Source organism: Rhincodon typus, chromosome 45 (genome assembly GCF_021869965.1).
Source record: "Rhincodon typus isolate 14 chromosome 45, sRhiTyp1.1, whole genome shotgun sequence".
NCBI classification, from domain to species: domain Eukaryota; kingdom Metazoa; phylum Chordata; class Chondrichthyes; order Orectolobiformes; family Rhincodontidae; genus Rhincodon; species Rhincodon typus.
Genome location: NC_063376.1, coordinates 7,147,651 through 7,155,564, shown reverse-complemented (window position 1 = coordinate 7,155,564; position 7,914 = coordinate 7,147,651). Strand labels below are relative to the sequence as shown.

Here is a 7,914-nt window from a genome sequence, read left to right as displayed (position 1 = left end):
TCTGTGAAAATTGCATCGTACTCACAAAGAGTTCCCATGCAAGCTACAATGAGACCACCCATTCTCTTCAACTGAAATCATTACTTATACAAGGAGTTGTCCAAAAGCATCTTAGCTTAAAAACGGTGAAATCTCGTTTCATTGGAAATTTGAGACTTTTTTTTTCTTCAGAATGCTGTAGAAAAGATTTGTGAATAAAAATGATTTAGGTTGTTCTCGAAACACACAGAAGCCCTTTTTTGGAAGACAATTTGAACTCTGCATTTGTTTTGAGAAATATTTTGTCCGTATAATTGTGATTCTTCTTTACGAAGGTGTTCATGAAAGAAAAGTCTGAAGAATGTTTTCTTTCAGGAAATAGAGATTCAAAATGCCATTTTGAGATTACCAAAAGACATTTTTGACAGTTTATGAACAAAGTACAGGGTTTTTAGATGGAACAGCCAAGTGTTTGTTGCAATCACCACCAGTGCAGTTTTCTCAATTGAATATTTTCTTTTCAGCTTCTGGCAACAAATGGCGACAAAGTGATCGAAGGTGAAAATGGTTGTTTTTTATCAAACTGGATTATTTGTAGATTTCTAACTTCGGACAGTAATACTACTACAGACAGAGTCATGGCGAGGAAGGAATCCTGGAAGTAATAACGATTGATCTACTAAAATATGACCTCATTAGTTGCAGCCATTGGATTCGCTGTTGCTATGGGTACCAGGTAGTGACTGATTCAAATGGAAGGCACACACTTTCCTTGGAAAAGGATCACAATCATCAGAAGATTAACTGCACAGTGGGAAAAAAAAGATGGAAATTATTGATACACAGATCATTTCCCATGCCTGAGGTAAGCGAATAGATATTGTGATGTAAATGACATCAACATCATTGGCCAGTGAAATGTAATTGCGCATTTTAGTTAGATCATTTCTTACATAAAATGGATTTCAAACTTGCAGGAAAGTAGCTTTTCAGATCAGAGTCAGTGAGCTTGGCGTTTCATCCTCAGTCTCAAAACCTGGAATTTGTAGCAGTCTGTTTGGAGAAAACCTTTCACAGCATTGATGTTGAAGAATGCAGTGTTAGCCGTTCCAAAACATTGTTTTGCCTTTTCTTGCTAACCCTATTTTTGGATATCACCCTGTCAATTCCAGTTCTAAATTACCTGCTCATTTTTTTTTCAATCCACATGGAAATGTATACATTTCCTCAATTTTGTGAGCATAAATCAACATCACTTCACCGTTATTCTAGACTTTGTAAATTATCAGCAAAAACTTTCAAAGAACAAAAATAAAGTTGCTGGAAAAACTCATCAGGTCTGGTAGCATCTGTGAAGGAGAAAACAGAGTTAACATTTCAGGTCCAGTGACCCTTCCTCAGAACTCAGTTTTGCCTCAGTCTTGTTTATTTTTATGAAATGAATTATTTATTTAAGCTAATAATTTGTCTCTAATTCCAAACAGCTCTGGTCTTTGCCTTCTCCTCCTTCTGTCTTGAACCCAAGCCCAAATTGTTGCATAAACCTATAAGGGAAAAGACCACACATCCTCTCACTCTCACAAACTGTTGAAGATACAAGCATTTTTACTTCCAGGGGAAGACAATAAAAACATTTTAAAGACACTATAAAACTCTCCTTGAAAACTAACACCGAGCTTGTGGAACATTTTCTATGCAGCTAATCATTCGCAAATGCAGCCATCAACAATTACCCTTTGTTTCCTGTCAGTGAACCAAGTTTTGATCCAATTCATCACATTAGCCTGTGTCCAACATGCGTTTACTTTTTGACCAGTTTGCCATGTGGGACCTAGTCAAATGCCTTACAAAAATTAAAGTAGACAACAGCCTCTTGCACTACCCTCATTAATCTCCTTGTCACTTCCTCAATGGATGCAATCTATTTAATAATGCTTCACTTCCGTTAACAAAACCATGTGTCCATCCCTGACTAGTGAATTACTGGGGAGACCTTACTCACAATGAATAACTTTTTGAAGCAACAAACCAGGATTAGTTGCGTACCAAACAGCCGAAACAACAAATGAGAGACAGATTAACAGACCAATTCCAAGCCCTGCAGTCCTGCCACCCGACTTGGGAATTGTGGCGGACAATCAAATAACTCACAAGAGGAGGAGGCTGCACAAATATCCATGTCCTCAGTGCTGGGAGAGGCCAGCACATCAGTGCAAAAGATGAGGTTGTAGCCTTAGCAGCAGTCTTCAGCCAGATGTACTCAGTGTGCAATTTAACTCTGCCTCGTACAGAGAGCCCCCAACAACACAGGTGCCAGTCTTCAGTATTTGATTCATCTATGTGTTGTCAGGAAATGTCTGCGAGCACCAGATACTGCAAAGACTATGTGCCCTGACAATAGAATTGAAGACTTGTGGTCCAGAGCTCACTGCATCGCAGACATTCTTTCCTATATTGTTGCAATACTGGCACCTACCCAACAATGTGGAAAATTGCCCAGGTATTTCCCATACAATACAAGTCGACAAATCTAACTTGGCCTATTACATCCCCATTAGTCTACTCTTGATCATCATGAAAGTGATTGACGGTTTCAACCAGAATCAGCTGAGCACTTATCTGCTCAGTGATGCCCAGTTTCCACCATGATCACTGAGCTCCTGACCTCATTACAGCCTTGACACAAAAATGGACAAATAAGTTGAATTGAACAAATGGAGAGTGAGGTGAGAATGACGATCCTTAATATCAGGGTCATATTGGATCGTGTTTGGCGTCAAATGCCAAAACTGGATTTACTGGATATCCAGAGGCAAACAATTGGCTAGTTGGATTTATACTTGACACAAAAGAAGATGGCTTGAGGTTGTTGGAGGTCAGTCATCTCAACTTCACTGTAGTTTTGCAGGGGAATATTCCATACCCAAACAGCTCAAGTTGCTTCATCAATGAACTTCCCTCGATGATAACGTCAGAATTAGAATGTTTGATTAACATTGTGCAAAATGTTCAGCATCATTCACGACTCGTCAAAATCCAAAGCAGTTCTTCTACATCGTCTGAACAATTTTGAGGCTTAGGCTAAGGGATGGGAGGTGATATTTACACCACATGGCAGGCAATGATCACCTCCAGTAATAGAATAACTATACATTGACTGTTGACATGTTACATTCAATTGAATTACCATACCGAATCTCATCCCTGAAGAGTTCCTGCGTCAAAATCACGTGTTACCTTCCATTATGATATTGTGGGTCTATCTACAGCACATACACTGCAGCAGTGCATGTTAGCAGCTCAACAGCTGCTCCTCAACGGGCATTTTGGGATGACAATAAATACTGAACCAGTCAGTGATGCCCAAGTCCCTTGAGCGAATTTTTAAAAAAATGTCAGAAAATTGCCTCTCAGACTACATTGAACCATAATCCCAATATCTTAATGAAGAGGCAGAAAAATAAGGAGCATTCTCATTTTCTTAGTTAATTGTATGAAATAGACACCATTGTAGAGTTGGGTTGAGGTTTTCGTTCAGGGTTAGTGTCAGCGTTGGGGTTACAGAAGTAGGCATTAATTGTCTCATTGCAAAATGCGTATGTATTGGCACTAGGGTTGGGTTTTAGTGTTAGGATACATACGCAATTCTCCACCTTATGATTAAATCGTAAACTGAGTAAACATTGACTTCAAACATTTTTCTTCACCACCTGGCTGTCAGACATTGAACTCTTGGGATCCCACTACCTCAAATGGAGAGACAGACATGCCTTAGAGAATTGAAGTTTGCATTTTTATCTGGCAGTCTGCAGAACCAGAATGAATCTGTGTTTCTGGATTCTGTCTACTTCCCGAGCTGCAACAATTATGCCAACTGAAACAAAAAGGACCATGGTTTTCAGAAAAATAATCTGAATGAATCGATTCATTATTTGTGGGATCAGTTTTTTTTCTGCATGCACTTTTAGCTTCATTGTGTAATGGTGGAACGAATGTTGACTCCTGAAGTTTGAGATAGTTGGGTTTTCCCCACCATAATAATCACATCAGAGTCAGAGCTGTTGACGTAATGTGTTTGTTCAAGTTGGTGTTACTAATGGCGATGTCCGGTGTAACTATGTCACTGGAGGCTTACCCTCCATATAATTCGGATCAATTGGAATGGATCAGTTCATAGCTCCTGCCAGCAGTCTGAGAACCAGGACAACTGATATTGTTGATAATCTCAGAATGGCATATCCAATTGTATGGCAAGTCGAAGATGTTTTCTATCCTCTCATTTCAGCCATTGGTGTTTCCGGTAAGTTGTTATTGCAAGCGTTCCTGAAGCAAACTGTTGAAAAATTTGCTGTTCAGTTGTCATAAATTATCACTGTGTATTTTTCACAAAGACCTGTTCTAATCATTAAATGCTGCCATTATATCTGCTCCTTCATTCTTCCAGGAAATTCGTTTTACTCTTAATGATGGAGGATTAACTTTCTCTGCTCCCTTTATTTTATTGTGCTATGGATTCCAAAATACACTGTCAGCAATTGCGTTTCGAGTGTATTGTTATTGTAAAACATGTTATTCTTCAGTATACACCTGCCTTTCAACATCAAAGCTGAACATATTGTCCGAGGTTCTGTCACATTGTTCTTAGTGTCAGAAGAAGATCTGAAAATAGTTACTTCTACTTCAATGTCTTCCATCACAGTTAACTTTGTGGCAATAATGATCCTGTCCTGAGGAAAGTGTGGTCTCTCTAAGTGCATCTCTCATGACTTGATTGGAATGGCAGTGGCTGATCTTCTTGTTGTTGTCTTTGATGCAATATTTTGTTTCACTGTTCCAATCTCCTTGGCACTTCTTCAAAGAATACAATCAAATTAGTAAGGCTTGACGTTCCATTATCGAATCCATGCTGACTATCCCTGGAATCAATGGATTTCAGGAGGCAAACTCTTGGTTAGTTGGAGTCATATCTGGCATTTAAGAAGATGGTTTAAACTTGTTGGTGGTGAATCATCTCAACTCCACAGGAGTCCTTCAGGGGAATCTTCTAAACCCAACCATCTCCAACTGCTTTATCAATGGCCTTCCTTCTATCAAAAGGTCAGAAATAGGGGTGCTTGATGATGGTTGCTCAATGGTTAGCATCATTTATGACTCCTCAGACACCAAAGCAGTCCTTGCACAAATGTAAAAATTTCTGGACAATTCTGCGGCTTAGGCTAAGGAATGGAAGGTGATAGTTACACTACATGGCAGGCAATGGCTTCCTCAAACATGACTCCAACTAACCACTGGCGCTCGACGTGTTAACATTCAGTTGTGTTCCCATACTGAATCTCATCCTTCTGAGTTTCTGGATCTAAATAACAAGTTTCCCTCCATTATGATATCCTGTGTCTATCGACAACACATAGACTGCAGAAGTGCAGGTAAGCAGCTCACCAGCTTCTCCTCAACCAGCATTTTGGGATGATAATAAAATTTGAACCAGTCAGTGATGCCCAAGTCCCACGAGTGAATTTTAAAAAATCAAACGGGCAAAACTTGCCTTTCAGTCTACATTGAACCATAATCGCAATATATTAATGAAGAGGCAGAGAAAGAAAGAGTATATTCCATTTCGTAGTTAATTGTAGAAAATAGACTTCAGTGTAGAGTTAGGTTTGTACTTTGAATTAGGGTTCATGTTCGGGTTCAAGAATTTGGCTTTAATTGCCTAGTTGTAAAATGCATCATGTCCTGGCACTAGAGTTGGAATTCAGAGTTAGGACATGTATATCCACAATTCTCCACCGAACAAATAAATCATAAACTGAGTAAAAATTGACTTCTAACCTATGCTTTCTCCAAATGGCTATCAGACGTTGAATTCTCAAGCTTCCACTACAGCAAATGGAGACACCAACATCAATGTCCTTCGCAAAATGAAGTTTGTATTCTTAACCGAGAATCTGCAGAATCATATTAGAAATGCTTTTCCCTTTTTTTTCTGGATTCTGTCTACATTCCAGAGCAGCAAAAAATTAAGTTAACTGAAGAAAAAAACACCATGCTTTACCAGGAACATCTAAATGAAGCTATTCATTATTTCTGGGATCAGTCTTTTCTGCATGCACCTTTAACTTGATTGCATATGGTGGAACTAATGTCTACTCCTGAGTTTTGAGATGGTTGTGTTTTTCCCATCACAGTAATCACATCAGAGTCAAAGCTGTTCATGTAATGTGTTTGTTCAAGTTGATGTTACTAATATTGATGTCAGGAGTCACAAAGTCACTGGAAGTTTACACTCGACGTAAATCACAGTTGATCAAAATGTTTCAGGTGACAGTTCCTGCCAAACGTGTGAGAAAGAGAACAACCAAAGTTGTTGCTAATCCCAGAAATGGCATATCCAATTGTATGGCAAATAGAAGATTTTTTTTTCTCTTATTTCAGCCATTGGTGTTCCTGGTAAGCTGTTATCAAAGTGTTCCTGATGCAAAATGGTGATTACTTGGCTGCTTAATTGTTATTACTTATCACTGTGTATTTTGCACAAACACCTTTTCTTATCATTCAATGCTGCCATTACATCTACTCCTTCACTCTTCAAGGGAATTCATTTTACACTTAATGATGAACTATTAACCTCCTTTTCTTACTTTCTTTACTTGTGCTATGGATTCAAAACTGTACTGCTGGTAATTGAGTTTCAAGCATGTAATTTTAGGAATGCACGCACACTTCATTTGACACCAGTCATGAGTTATCACAGCTGGACATTTTGCCCTAAGTTCTGTCACACTGTTGTTTGATTCAGGACAAGATCTGTAAATATTTACTTCTATTTCAATGTCTTCTCTCAAAGTTAACTTGGTGGCAGTAATGATCCTGTCCCATGGAAAGTGTGGTCTCTGCAAGTGCATCACTCATTACACGATTGGAATGGCAGTGGCTGATCTCCTTGTCGTTGTCTTTGATGCCATCTTGTGGATCACTGTTCCAACTTATTTACCACATTCATTAGTGAACATTACTGTCGACTTTATTCTGCCCTGGCATCAGCAGCCACAGTGATTTCTGTCTGGCTCACAGTCACATTCACTTTTGACTGATTTGTGGCTATTTGCTATGAGAAATTGAAAACAAACTTTTGCACTGAGAGAACTGCCGCGGCATTTGTCGGGACTGTGACATTGCTGGGCTGCCTGGAGTCTCTACCATGGTATTTTAACTACGAGCCACAATACATCATTGATAACATTCCATGGGGTTGCATCAAGAAATCGAGTTATTTCAGTTCCCCTGCATGGGCGGCACCTGAAATAATGAACTACATTTTAACCCCTTGTGTGTTATTCCTTCTGATCTTGTTGTTCAATGTGCTGACTGTTAGGCATATTTTAGTGAGCAGGCAAATCCGTCGAGGTCTCCGTGGTCAGAGAAGTGGAGAGAAGCACAAGGATTTGGAAATGGAAAACCTGGTGGTAGTCAGTCGGTTTTCTGTTCGCTACATTGTGCAGTTTTGTGCTGTTGTGGGTGACACAGTTTGTATACCATATTTATGCACGAATTAAATATATCTGATATTACTCCTCATTTACAGACACATGCTTTACCACAGATTGCACAGCAAAGATGCTGCAACTGCTCAGCTCCTGCACCAACATATGTATTTATGCTGTGATCCAGGATAAATTCAGAGAAGAGCTGAAGAATACAATGATATATCCCTTCAGGCGAATCATTACATTATGGAACACTTTGAAGTGATTGAAACATGAGTACTAAGTTTCACTTCATGTTCCAACACCGACAATTGGCATGGGCGAAAGAACTAAGTTATCAGCATCACAGTCTTCAGCCTGATTATGTTTGTCCAAAAAATCGATTAATTGCAAGAATTGCTGTGTGGAAAATCCATGAATCGATCTCCAAAGACAAAAATGGAAAAGT

The 7,914-nt window shown here is 39.1% G+C and overlaps 1 pseudogene; it reads left to right on the top strand.

The window, feature by feature from the left end:
* Positions 1 to 4,209: 4,209 nt before the first annotated feature.
* On the top strand, positions 4,210 to 7,731 carry LOC125487801 (annotated as a pseudogene).
* Positions 7,732 to 7,914: the final 183 nt, after the last annotated feature.